Here is a 14,467-nt window from a genome sequence, read left to right as displayed (position 1 = left end):
CCAAGCTTACTTCTGTAAGGCGCAGATTATGTTATGTAATTGTCCTACTGTAGTTTGAGCTGGTTAGGCCACATCTGGGCTACTGCATCTCATTTTAGATGCTGCATATTAAGTTTCGCAAATTTAAAAAAATGTTATGTGGAGGCTAAAAGATGAAGAGTTAAGGGGCCAGAAAAGCATATGCCAAAAAAACAGTGGAAGAAATGAGGTGAGTTCAGTCAAGGGAAGATTTAAAATGAGATATTATGGCTCTCTTCAGATCATTCAAGGGTCACTTTGTTTTCCTTGCTCATAGCCAAAATGAATACAGGTATTTGGAACTTGACGAGGAAGTGATTTTTGGTTCAGTATAAAGCAAAAAACATTTCTAACAACTGCAGCCATTCCAACCATGGTTGAAGCACATCCACAGACAGTGATTGACATTTGACACTCCTGCCTCGAAGCCTAGATGGGCACCTATGGTTGACTCTGTGAGGCATCATCCAGGTCTCCCTTCAGAAATGACCCTCCCAGCTGCTGACAGTATTACCTGCAAATGGATGGCCTTGGTGAGGAGAGCTGTCTTGCCCAAGAGCACGCCCCGCTGAGGTGGCCTGCATATGTACATAACTGCCTGGCCAACTTCGGGCAGCCCTGAAGGATCATTCCAGCTTCAGACCTTCTCGTCAAGTCAGCTGAGGCCTCTACATTGAGACTGCCTCAACTTCTCCTTCTGCCCCGTCCTGCTTCCCCCCTTCCTACAGGTGTTGATCCTAAGATCCCTAATAAACTTCTGGCATGCTAATCTTCATCACAGAGTCTGCTACCAGAGAAGCTTGCCTGTGACAACACTTATCAGGATGCTAGAGGCACTGCTCTGAGCAGGGTAACTGCAAAGGTCCCCCACAGCCCCATGACCCTACACGGTCTTTGGGTATCCGAAGCTGAATGTTCTAAGTCTACGAAGTTCCAACCTGTCTCTATTGCGTGCATCCATACGGATGATCCTCAAGAGAAATCTCGGCCTTCTTTCTAATTATCTGACCTGTGGCTGGCCTGATGTCACTGGGAGGGGCACCTGTTGAGTCATTAAATTGTTCATTCAATCACTTGTCCAGCCTTTCAACAAATATTTATGACGGCCCAAATATGCACCAGGCCTGGTGGGTACAACAGTGCACCAAGAGGCTCTCTTTTGGAGCTTACATTCTAGTGACGGGAAACGTGAACATACTATTTCCCAAATTTCAGTCATTTGCATACTGCTTCCAAAATTTTTGCCTATATGCCCATTGCCTGATCATGGTACTTCTTATTCATATGGCTTATGAAAGGTGGATTCACAGTTTTATCTACTTTAGGCCTACTGTAAGAAGAAATATTCACAAAGGGATAAGCTACTACTACATAGATTTTTTTTTAGTATTTATTAAACATAGAACTTTAAAAGAAAAAAATGAACACCTGCATATCATCTTTCCCATATACATATGCCACACCCTAGGAAACTATTCACACAAAGGATCATACAGGGGAATGTAAACTTGCAAGTGTGACAGGTGTTTACAAAAGAGAAGTATTCAGTGCCCTCAGAATATATAATGGGGGAATTTAACTTCGCGGGCTTCCCTGAGAAAGTGAGCTGATATCTGCAAGAAGAGTAAGAGTTGACTAGGTAAAGAGGTGGAGTGTGTGCTGTGAAGAACATTCCAGATAGAGGCACCAGCATGTGCTAAGGCCCTGTGGCAGGAGGGAGCACAATGCCAGTGAGGCTCAAGAGTGGAAAGCATGGGGTGAACTGAGCCAGCCAGCAAGGTAGAGGCCAGCGATGGAAGAGGGAAGATAGGTGGACTCCACTCGCCAGCACGTGTAGATAACCAAGTTAAAGCTAAATATATCCACACGATCATTCTCTCTCCCCCTTTCCTTCCCCACACAACTGAATTTATATCACTTCTCTATACACTCTGCCAAAGAACACAAATAATCAGTATCAGCATGCATGTTTCTGGCCTGGGTTCAAATGTGGACTGTAAAATGTATTCCAGACTTAACTTTGGGGGTTGAGGTTATATTTGTTAAATATTTAGATCTTCCCCTGAGGCTTTTATTCATTCCATCCAGCAGGTGAAGTACAGGAAAAGGTTTTTTGTTCCCAACAAATCCCCTTACATCCAAAAGGAAAGCAAGGTTTGCCAGCATAGTCAAGGGTGAGAGAGAAAACAAGAAAGCAGTGATTGTGTGTTTGAGTTTCATTCATATGGAAAACATGAACTAATTAGTGTCTTCATGCTGTTGCTTCCAGAGATTCTGAATTTAACGTTTATGTCCAAGTTTGGGTAGCTATGCTATTAATCAGTCCAAAAACAAATGAAGCAGCTTAAAAAGAATCACACAACCAAAAACCACATCCTTCACAAGATAGAAAAACAGAAGGATAACTTGGAAACTCTTCAGGCATGGTGCCAGTTTCAGGGTTTGGGTGGGGGCGGGATTTGGCTGCCTTATGGAGACGTCTTAATCTGGGTATGAAAATAGATTTTTAAAAAATGTTTACACAGATCTAATGAGGAAAACTCGACGGACCACATTACCCTTGCAGTAACTGGCTTCTAAAAGACCTATGATCAAATAGCAACCCCATAGAAAAGAACAAAGAAACGAAAGAGATAGAAAGAGAATATAGACATAATAGATTATTTTCTGTCTCCAGATTCTGTAAGAACATGACTGATTAAAATAGCCATTCAGAATTTACCTCACTCCTTTTTCTAGAAGGCACAGAGACCTGCCTTCCTGACAACCAAACAAAGAAGAAAGTTCCTGCTGCTACAGAGAAGGGATTGTAGCAGATACTGGAGAAAGAAGGGAGAAAAGGGCTCTAATGAGGAATCCGCTCCCCAGCTGGGGAACACGATATATGAACAGATCATTAGAAGGCAACAGGGGAGAGCGCTGAAACAAACGTGTACAGGGGGCAGCAGGAGCCCAGGTGGGAGGAAAGGCTCTTTCCAAGGGAGGTGGGGAAAGCTTCCCAGAGGTGGTGTGTGACCTGTGTTGGAAAAGATGAGCAGGTGTCTGCCAGGTGGGAAAGTGGGAAAAGGAAGCAGGACCACAGAGTCTCACCTCGTTCATGGATCAGGCACTGGAGAGTTAGATTGTAACAGGTGAGTTATACACAGTCAAAGGCACCCCTGAAAACCTGCAGGAAGATGGATGCACCATCTCCCAGGAAGTCTCTGGCATGTGTTTGGGCAGCTATGTCATATGAACGTTGTACATAAGTAAGCACTGTAATCACACTGAGCCAGCAAAGCGCTCCCAGTACAAGGGGCCCAGAAAATGTGGGTAACAGCAGAGTCCTGCCTTGCCCTCTCTCCCCTGCAAGCACATATGCATGGAGTAGACTGGCAGGCAGATCGTCCACGCTATTTATCTTTCTCCTTTTTTCTCTCTCTCTTTCTCTCTTTATTCCCCCGTCTCTCCCTCCTGGGTGAGTAAAGTTGGTTTCTTCTAAGTTACCTACATGTGTGTGATGTCACTTTCCTGCCAAATATAGGGCATCGGCTTGGAATTATCCAACTCTGCTATTAAGTATATGACTTCCCTAAGCCTGGGTTTCTCCATCTCTAATACAGGGAGAATATTAAAACCTTCTTCATAGGGCCTCCCTGGTGGCGCAGTGGTTGAGAGTCCGCCTGCCGATGCAGGGGATACGGGTTCGTGCCCCGGTCTGGGAGGATCCCATATGCCGCGGAGCGGCTGGGCCCGTGAGCCATGGCCGCTGAGCCTGCGCGTCCGGAGCCTGTGCTCCGCAACGGGAGAGGCCACAACAGTGAGAGGCCCGCGTACAGCAAAAAAAAAAAAAAAAAAAAAAAAAAAAAACCTTCTTCATAAAGTTAATGATTACATGAACTAATCCGTGCAGACTGCATAGAACTCTGCTTGGTACAGGGTAGGTAGTCAATAACCATTCACTGCAATTATTATTACTCCAATCAGAGGAGACAGCGTGTGTTAGGACCTAGAAGTGCAAAGGAGGATGGTGTGTTTAAAGGATGGTATGCAGCATAAATAGCAAGAGGTGAGGCTAGTAAGGTAGGCTCTGGGGAACTTGTAAAAGTTCTTTATTGCAGGACTAAGTTCAGTCTCTGCCTTTGGGCAAGAAGGAAGCAATGGAGACTTCAAGCAGGTAAGTCATAACTCCACATTTATATATTAAACTGAGATAGGTCTGGTTGTAGTATGGAAGAGAAGATGGGAAAACAAGCCAGGAGGCTACTGTAGGAGCATGGCCTTAAGATAATGAGAACCTGAACTGACTGATGATGATGACGACAGTGGTGGTGATGATTGTCTTAGTGCGGGTTCCACCCAAACAGAGCCTGAGACCATGACATGGGTACAGGTTGGGAGCAGACCCCAAGCAGCACAAGTGAGGCAGGGAAAGTAAGACAGGGATGGCAGAAGGACCAACGAAGGTGCATCACCGATCAGGTTACTGCTGTGGACTGGGGGGGGGGGGGGGGGGGGGGGGGGGCGGGCTCAGTTCCCCTGGGAGCCTCTTAGAGATAGTGGAGAAGGCACCTCAGAATTGCCCCAACAAGGAAAGTGGGTACTTAACCATTGATGCCATCCTTCTCTGGTTGTGAGCTTCCACTGGATGCGCAGTCCCGGCATTTCTGGGCTTCTCTGCCTCCCGACTGAGCAAAATCATGTAATACCCAAGGAAGTCCTCGGGCAGAGAAAAAGAGGGAGGCAGGCCCTTGAAATAAGAAGCTGTCAGTCTGTATGGGGACTGTCCACCGGGACTGCATGCGAGCTCAGAAGTGGCTGAAGAGATATGCAGCAGGGCGTGATAATGATGATGATGATGATGATGGTACTAGCTACAGCAGGTAACCTTGTGAGTGCTTACTGTGGGCCGGGCATGGTGCTAAGCTCTTCATTTAAAGGCATTATATCACAGTCTTTCTTACAATCCCTAGAACATGATGATGCTATTAGTATCCCCATCTTATAGATGGGGGAAACTGAAGCACCAAGAGGTTATGTGATATGTTCAAAGTCACACAGCTAGTAAGTGATGAGGCCCATGCTTGAGCTGATGTAGTCTGACTCCAAAGCCCACACCTTCAATCACCACTCTATACTGCCTCAGAGAGAAATGGCAATGAGCTTGGACGAAGGGATGAATCTGAGAGTGGTTTAGGACAGTGCTGTCCAATATGGTAGCCACTAGCCATATGTGGCTACTGGGCACTTGGAAATGTGATCAGTGCAACTGAAGAATTGAAGCTTGAATTTTATTTAATTTTAACTAATTTTAATTTAAATAGCCATGCATGGCTACTGGCCACTCCACTGGACAATGCGAAGTAAAGATTTGGAACATCCTGCCCTTGAAGAAAGTGAGGATGACTTAGACCTTTACCAACGTGGCAATGTTACAATGCATCATGAAATGTGTCACAGTTAAGTAGTTACAAAGAGTATTTAAAATTCTGAAATTAATAAATTTTTTATTTTTGTATTTAAACACTATTTTAAAAAATCAAACCAACGTAGGTATATTGTTTTAAAAGTCATATGGTACTACAGGTTTTTAACAAAAAACAGTTGTCCCTCTTCCTATCGTACTCCTGGTTCCTGCTCCCCAGAGGCAACCACTTTCATTCCTTCTAAACGTTTCTCCTGATACTTACACCTTTGTTTTTCTAAACAACATGTTGATATTTCATTTCTTGATTTTTCTTCAATATCAAAGAGTATCTATTGGTTTCATTCTATGGAAGATAAGGATTTAGCTTTTTACCCTAGCCCCCAGCTAGCTATATTATAGCCTCCATCCCATCCCAGTGACCTTCCCATCCTCCCTATATATTCACATGACATTACTGGTCAGTACAAGATTCAATGTTTACATTACTAAAACTATGTAACCATCTGTTACAGATAAGCCACAAGGATGAATGCATGTTTTTTCTTATACAACTATGTTTTTCATTTCCTTCATTTTCAACTTTCTCATCATTAATTCAGGCCCAAAATTTCTGACAAAAGCTCTAATAAGCCTCTCAATACAATCAACCACATTATTTATCAGTTCAGTTTCCACTGAGATGTCCCTCCTGGAGCCCTCCAATCTGTGAGGCTGCCCTCAGGGCCTCCTGTGGGACAATCTCCCTGTGATTTCCTCCACTATTTTCCTGGGATTTCTTGTGCCTCTCTCCTGTTTTAGCTCTGCTGCTCCAGGGTCTCACACAGTCTTCTTTTTTATTTAGTCCCCCAGTTTCAAATATTGCCTCCAGAAGCTTTTTTACAACTGGTCACGTGAAAAGTTATGTTAAAAGAACTTTGTGCCTGAAAATGTCTTCATGCTAACCTTACACTTGGTTGACAGTCTAGCTGAGTATGAAAGTCTTAACTAGAAATTATTCTCACTCAGAAACATGAAGGCTTTGCTCTTCTGTCCCCCAAGCTTACAGTGCTGATGTGAAGAAGTGTGATGCCGTTCTGATTCCTGATCAATTGAATATCACCTCTTTTCCTCTCTGGAAGTTTTCAATATCCTCTTTCAAACACCTCCAGTGTTTGAAAGGTTATAATAATGTACCTTGGTGCGGATCTTTTTATTCATTGTGTTGGGTGTGTACTGGACCCTTTTAATCTAGAAATGCATGACCTTTTGAGCTAAGGAATTTTCTGGTAAAACTTCTTAATTTTCTTCTTCCCATTTACTCAGTTCTTTCTCTCTCTCTCTCTCTCTCTCTCTCTCTCTCTCTCTCACACACACACACACACACACACACACACACTCTCCCCCCACCCCGCCCCCACCTCTCGCAGTTCTATCTCTCTGGAGACCCCTAATTAATACAATTTGTTAAGCATGAAAATAGTAATACGATTTTGTAAAGAAAAGCCTAATTTTTGGAGATGCATGCTGAAGTATCTAGGGGTAAAATGTCATGATGTGTATAATTTACTTTACAATGGTTCAGCAAACACATGCACACAGATAAAGCAAATACGGCAAAATGTTAACTACTAAATACATGTGATGAGTGTATGGGTCTTTATTATATTCTTTTTACTTTTCTGTTCAAAACTTCCCAGGATAGAAAGTCAAATCAAATAAGAAAATGAAAAATCAGAGCAGTAAGTAGGAATTGGCACTGTTGGGGATTCATCTGATGCCTCTCGTAATCAAGTAGATGAAGTTTTAAAAGCTTCTGTAGAGAAGTGGGGTACACAGGAGACTCTTGAGCAGGAGGTAGGCAAGAACTACTATCAAGACTACTGCTCACCAGGAGTTTCGAGAGCTATACTGTCAGTGAAGGGATAGACCAAGAAAAACAAGTCTATCCATTGGCCTACAGATATGGGTGTCCTCAGCTCTGTACTATGAGAAAGAAGAGTTTCCCTCTAAGAATTTATAATCATGAGCCTGTGCTCAAGTAGATTTGGGCTACAAATTTATACTACATGCCTGGCCTAAGAGCCCCTGGCCTTAGAAATTAAAATAAGACGATGGTCCATGATATTCCCTGGATGCCAGGAAAAGCAAACAAAAACCTCTCTGCAGATTCAAACCCCCAAATCAGGATGTACTACTTTTCTATGTTTAATGTGCTCCCAATCACTGGTTCATAATCCAAAAACTACTTATAAAAAGCTGAATGAGAGAGTGCTCACTTCAGCAGTACATATACTAAAAGCGGAATGATACAGAGAAGATTAGCATGGCCCCTGCGCAAGGATGATATACAAATTCGTGAAGTGTTCCACACTTTTTGAATTGGGAGATTTGGGATTGACATATATATGCTACTATGTATAAAATAGATAACTAATGAGAACCTACTGTGTACTGTAGCACAGGGAACTCTACTCAATGCTCTATGGTGACCTAAATGGGAAGGAAATCTAAAAAAGAGGGAATATAGGTATACGTGTAACTGATTCACTTTGCTATACAGCAGAAACTAACACAACATTGTAAAGTAACTATACTCCAATAAAAATTAATTTTAAAAAATGCTGAATGAGACAGAGACAGCAGACACAATAACTTGTTCAGCAGCACTGCTGAACACCCAAGAACTTCAGGTGCTGGAAATACTAGATATTAATTGGATATAGACCATAAAATAAGCATAGTTAAAAACATTTTTCAAAAGGGACTTATAATGTGAGAAACAAAAAGACTATCGGACTTCCCTGGTAGCGCAGTGGTTAGGAATCTGCCTGCCAATGCAGGGGACATGGGTTCAAGCCCTGGTCTGGGAAGATCCCACATGCTGTGGAGCAACTAAGCCCCTGTGCCGCAACTACTGAGCCTGTGCTCTAGAGCCTGCGAGCCACAACTACTGAGTCCACATGCTGCAACTACTGAAGCCCGCATGCCACAACTACTGAGCCCATGCACCTAGAGCCCATGCTCCACAACAAGAGACGGCACTTCAATGAGAAGTCCGTGCACCGCAACAAAGAGTAGCCCCTGCTCACCACAACTAGAGAAAGCCCATGAGCAACAAAGAAGACCCAACACAGCCAAAAATAAATATTAATTAATTAATTAATTTTTTAAAAAAGAAGACTATCATGGGCCCTAGGCAGATTTAATTCAGAAAGGAATAAAATAGAAGTTCAAATGAAAAATAGAGATATTGAAATTAACAACCAAATGGGTGGACTACTTCCAGGCGACTGAAGTGATCGTGAAACGCTCACACAGATAATAATGATAAAAACATGATTTTAAAGAAGTTTTTTTTAAAGAGCAACCCTGGAGAGAGTCTGAAAGAGGAAGAAGAATGAGAGTTTACTCTCAAAAAATTGTCACAGTAAAGGGTAAGAATTGAGAGTTTATGTCTTCCTGGCCTGAGGTAATGCCCAACTCTTACAGCTATAGCTGTAAAAAGAAAAATAGCAGTGGAAAACCACAGCCTTACCAGCTAAGGTGCCAGAGATCAGAGTCCAAGGCTGAAAATGTAGCTAGAAGTCTACAGGAAAAATACTGGCAGCAAAAAAAACCCACAGAAGGAGTATACAACTCTGAGTATAAACTCTGCCCAAATCCCTGGCCAAGAGCTAAACTATGCATGTGTAGGAGGAGGCCCTAAGCGGCCTGGTGAAAAAGTGGGCAGGAGCCAGAGACAAATCTGCTCCTGAATAACAGAGCTATGTGCAGCCCTATTTGTGAGTCTGCTGCCTTTTTTTTTTTTTTTTTAACTGAGTATAAACTTTCCAACCATGCACAAGTCAGGTGCCAGAAAGTTGGATCTTATAAGTCTTGAAATATAAGGGACAGAGCCCCAAACCATCCAAATAGCTAGAAATTAGGCAGAAGCGAACCACCAGAAGAAAATCAAAAAAGAATGACCTCCATCTCTGTTGAAATCTTTGACTAACCAGCAAATCATAGAGAAACAAGAAAAATCACAAAGGACCAGGAAAAAAAGTAGCAATGGAAAGCCATAAGAATACAGATATTAGCTGCTGCATATCAGAAGGGTGACAAAGTTTGCAGTTGGAGTCCAGACAAGTTAATTGCCTACTAGAACCAATTATATATCTGTATCTATCTATCTATCTATCTATCTATAGATATAGATATAGATATATAGATATCTGATATATATATAAGATGAATACAACAGAATCTACAGTTGCCATAATGTACTATCTACAAGGCCCAATTTTCAACCAGAAGTTACTACACATGCAAAGAAATATTAAAGTGTGCTCTAGGGCTTCCCTGGTGGCGCAGTGGCTGAGAGTCCGCCTGCTGATGCAGGGGACACGGGTTCGTGCCCCGGTCCGGGAAGATCCCACATGCTGCGGAGCGGCTAGGCCCATGAGCCATGGCCGCTGAGCCCGCGCATCCGGAGCCTGTGCTCCACAACGGAAGAGGCCACAACAGTGAGAGGCCTGCATACCGCAAAAAAAAAAAAAAAAAAAAAAAAAAAAAGTGTGCTCTATACTCAGGGGAAAGGGCAGCCAATAGAAACTGACTCTGAAAGGTTCCAGATGTTGGGTTTAGTAAACACAGACAAGCAGTTACTACAAATATGTTCGAAGAATTCAAGGAAATTGGGGTATAATATCAAATGAACAGCTAGGAATTCTCAATAGAGAAATGGAAACTAAAGCAAAACAAAACAAATGGAAATTCTAGAGGTGAAAAGTAAAAAACTGAAATTTTAAAAGTTTACTAGATGAGCTCAACCACATTTGGGGGTGGCAGAACAAAGAATCAGAGAACTTGAAGACAGAAAAATAGAAGTGCCCAAACAACAGAAAGAATAAAGACTGGGGAAAATTAAGGAGAATGCCAGAGATCTGAGGGTACAATGTCCAAATGTTCATTCAATACGTATGAAATTGGAATTCCAAAGGATGAGGAGAAAGACAAAGAGCCAGAGAAAAATATATCAAGAAATAATTGTTGAAAACTTCCCAAATGGGCACAAGGAAACTCTTAGGGGTGATGGAAATGTTCTGTGTTTTGACTGTGGTGGTAGTTCCATGTGTGCATACCTTTACCAGCACTCATCTAATTGTACAATTTAAACAGATGTGCTTTACTGTACATACACTGTATCTCAATAAAGTTCAAAAATGTAAATGATGAAATATACCTCTCCTATCCACTAAAAAACTCCTTACAGATGGGTTAAATATTATGGACACATCTAAAGAGAGAATATGGGTAAACAGAAAAATAAATCTGAAGAAATTAACCAGAACACCATGAGATCAATGAGAGGTCAAGAGACAAGGAAAATAGAATGAAAGGAAGAGCTGTGGTATGAGAGATGAGTGGAAATGTGGACTGATGGTATTTGGAGCGATTTTCACTGAGAATTTTCCAGTTTTGATGAAAGACATGAATCCTAAGGTTTAGGACACCTAAGAAGTCCTATGCAGTATAAATAAAACTATATCCACATCTAGAACCACAGTTGTGATTATGGAGAATGCCATAGAGAATACCTCAAAAACAGCTAGAGGAAAGAGTGATTACCTATAAAATGGCATTTATACTGGCAGCAGACTCTTCAGCGCAATAGTGGCCAAGAAAGAGTAGAATCTGGTCTTCAAAATGCTGTGAAAAAATAAATAACCCACTCCCTGCTGATACCTCATAACCAGCTAGAGTCATTTCTGAACAGCACCTTCTGCTGTGAGCTTTCTTGTTACCTCTTCACTCCCAGTCCATCAAAATATGTCCAGTCTCTTAGGCTATTAAGGGATTTTATTTAAAGTAAACAGTGTTAATGCACTGAGGGTGTTAATGATTTAATACTGTGGCCTGCCTGTGTTGACTTAAGCCATTTTTATTATAAAATTACCTAAATACACACAAATATATAAAACTGGGTATAAACTCTTATGCTTATAGTTCTTACATGACTATTAAACCAAAATTATAAATAAGCATATGTGACTTATTTTAAAAGAAATTTTTTTAAATTGCAATGCCAATAAAATCCAAAATACAGACATAAATGTGATAGATATGATTTTGCTGAGATTAAAGAACTGAAATTGTGTTTAATGGCAGAAAGATATAGTTGTGTGTCTTCTCTTTTACCAGAGGAGGTTCAGTGTGATGGGTCTGGAGTCACGCTGCCTGGGCTGAACTCCCACCGTGTGATACGGGGCAAGTGACTTAATCTCTTTAAGCCCCACCCCCTCCCCTGTAAAATGAAGATGATGAGTACCTACTCAGAGGGATGCTGTGAGGATTAAATGCAACAACACAAGCAAAGTACTTAGCCCACAAAAAGGGGTTTATAAATTATTATTGTTGTTGTTGTAATTTGTTCCATTTTGATAATAAACCCATTATATCTTCTATTCCATTATTTTGAAAGGGTAATCAATTTAACGTGGTACCCTAAAATACAAAACCAAAAAAATTCCATTCAAGGACAAAAATCCTAATGAACGTAGGACTTACAAAGTTGGCTCTTTGCTGCATCTTTGCCTGTAATGAAAAAGGTACCAACTATACCAGGCTTTTGAGATTGGAAAGCCTCTGTTAGTAGGAGCCACCTGAGTACTCAGTTCACACACCCTGTTTTCTCTTCAGTCTACCCTGTGACAGGATGTCAATGGCCTTCCTTTGGTCCCACTGTGAGCTTAAACTCCCATGCAAACCTGGGAACTGAAAGAATATGGCCAGACTGAGTCACAGGGTAATCATCCAGGTGACCCAAAATAGGTTTACAGTCCTTTTTAAATATCTTCCCAGAAACAGAAAGACACACACACACTACCACCAGCACCACTCTCAGATTTAACAGCTTCCTGGAAATGAAGAGATTTAAGCCAAAGGAGTCCCTCCAGGGGTGAGACTCCTAGACCTTGTGACAGGCTGTAGCAGGAGGCCGGAAAAGGGAGGGTTTGTCATCCTTTAGGGGCAAAGAATGCTTACACATTAAAAACAAAAAACAAACAAAAAACATACAAACAACAACCAACTCAGTCTACCAAGAGGGCAAGCCCAACCGTACAGAACAAAATCTTATCATTTTAGTCTTTATGGGATGGCAATTTATGAGAAGAAAGGCTGGGCTGAACCATCTCTACAATGTTTGTCAAGGGAAATTTAATAAGCAAACTAGCAACATTGGAGAAGAAACTTTTCACTACTTAAAAATACAACCATTTTTTTAAAATGACTTTAGCTCCTATCGTATACAAATGCAGTGACTTAAATTATAGCTATCTCTTAATTAAGGAAAGTCTACCAAGCTCTTGGTCCCAAAGGTACATCCTTGAAGGTAATCAAAATCTATTCCCCATACTTTTAGTTTAGGTTGGCCCTACTGCCAATTATTCTAAACGGATAAGGAATTAGCTGAGTTATCTGAGTCTAGGTAGGTCCAGACATATCTTACAAATAAAAGCAGATTCTTCTGAGAAACTTATTTCTCACTTGGCACTTTCTGCCTCTATCTTTAAGTGCTCTCCTACTGGTATGGCAAATGCTGGTGAAATGTAGCAAAGACCACATAAAGTAGATCACATGAAATACTTAACAAAGACCACTTTGACCCAAACAAGCCATTATACCATGGCCTGAGAAAGTTGCACACAGAGGCTGGCTCCACTGGTGGGCTCCAGCCCATCACCTGGATTCCACTTTCCCTGTATCCAAACTGTGACTGCCTTCCTCCTCCTCCGAGAATCCTGAGGCAGCTAATGAACAAAAAATTGGTGGAATTCCTCAAATCCTTTAAGAACACTAAGTACAAAGAACAGTGACTAGACTTAGATCAAACACCAGATTCTTAGAAAACAGAATTCTCACATATACCCCCCATGGCGCCAGTTGCCAATTTAAACTAAAATATGGGAGTGGCCAAAGAATTAAAAGCAAGGACTCAAACAGATAATTGTACACCCATGTTCACAACTGCACTATTCACAATTGCCAAAAGGTGGAAGCCACCCAAGTGTCCATCAACAGATGAACGGATAAACAAAATGTGGTACATACAAGGAAATACTATTCAGCCATAAAAAGGAACGAAGTGCTGATACATGCCACAACAGAGATGAATCTTGAAAACATTGTACTAAATGAAATAAGCCCAACACAAAAGGAAAAATATTGTATGATTCTACTTATTTGTGTTATCTAGAATAGGCAAATTTACAGAGACAGAAAGTAGGCAAGAGGTTAGTAGGGGCTGGAGGGAATGGAGAGTTACTGCTTAATGGTTACAGAGTTTCTGTGTGGAGTGATGAAAACATTTTGGAAACAAATAGTAGTGATGGTTGCACGACACTGTGAATGTAATTAATACCATAAAACTATGCACTTAAAAATGGTTATTTAAAGTGGCTAGTTTTGTGTTATATGTATATTTTTTTACCACAATTTTTAAAAATGAGAGAATCAAGTCACTGCAAACAACCCAAATGTCCTCCAGCAGGTGCCTGGATCAACAAACTGTGGTACATGCATAAATTGTAATAAAATTGAACAAACTATCGATACACACAACAACTGGGATTAATCCCAAGGGCATTATGCTGAGTGAAAGTAGCCAGTTTCCAAAGGTGACACACTATAAGATTCCATTTAATTACATTCTCAAAAAGAAAAATTCGCGCGATGGAGGACAGACCAGTGGTTGCCAAGGGTTGGGGATGAAGGGAAGTGTGTGCTCATAAAGAGATAGCACAGGGGCTTCCCTGGTGGCGCAGTGGTTGAGAGTCCACCTGCCGATGCAGGGGACACGGGTTCATGCCCCGGACCGGGAAGATCCCACATGCCACGGAGCGGCTGGGCCTGTGAGCCATGGCCACTGAGCCTGCGCGTCTGGAGCCTGTGCTCTGCAACGGGAGAGGCCACAGCGGTGAAGGCCCACGTACCGCAAAAAAAAAAAAAAAAAGAGAGAGCACAGTGGGTTTTTTGGGGGGTGATGGAGCAGTTCTGTACCTGATTGGGGTGGTAGTCACA

At 41.7% G+C, this 14,467-nt stretch overlaps 1 non-coding gene across 1 annotated transcript; it reads left to right on the top strand.

Annotated features, from left to right (window-relative positions):
• Nucleotides 1-7,672: 7,672 nt before the first annotated feature.
• Nucleotides 7,673-7,779, top strand: LOC132487346 (U6 spliceosomal RNA). The gene has a single exon (XR_009531627.1). It is a non-coding gene; the product is annotated as a U6 spliceosomal RNA (small nuclear RNA).
• Nucleotides 7,780-14,467: the final 6,688 nt, after the last annotated feature.

This window comes from Mesoplodon densirostris, chromosome 3 (assembly GCF_025265405.1).
Source record: "Mesoplodon densirostris isolate mMesDen1 chromosome 3, mMesDen1 primary haplotype, whole genome shotgun sequence".
Taxonomy (NCBI): Eukaryota; Metazoa; Chordata; class Mammalia; order Artiodactyla; family Ziphiidae; genus Mesoplodon; species Mesoplodon densirostris.
Note: the sequence above shows the minus strand (reverse complement) of the source record. Positions and strands in the feature narration are given on the sequence as shown.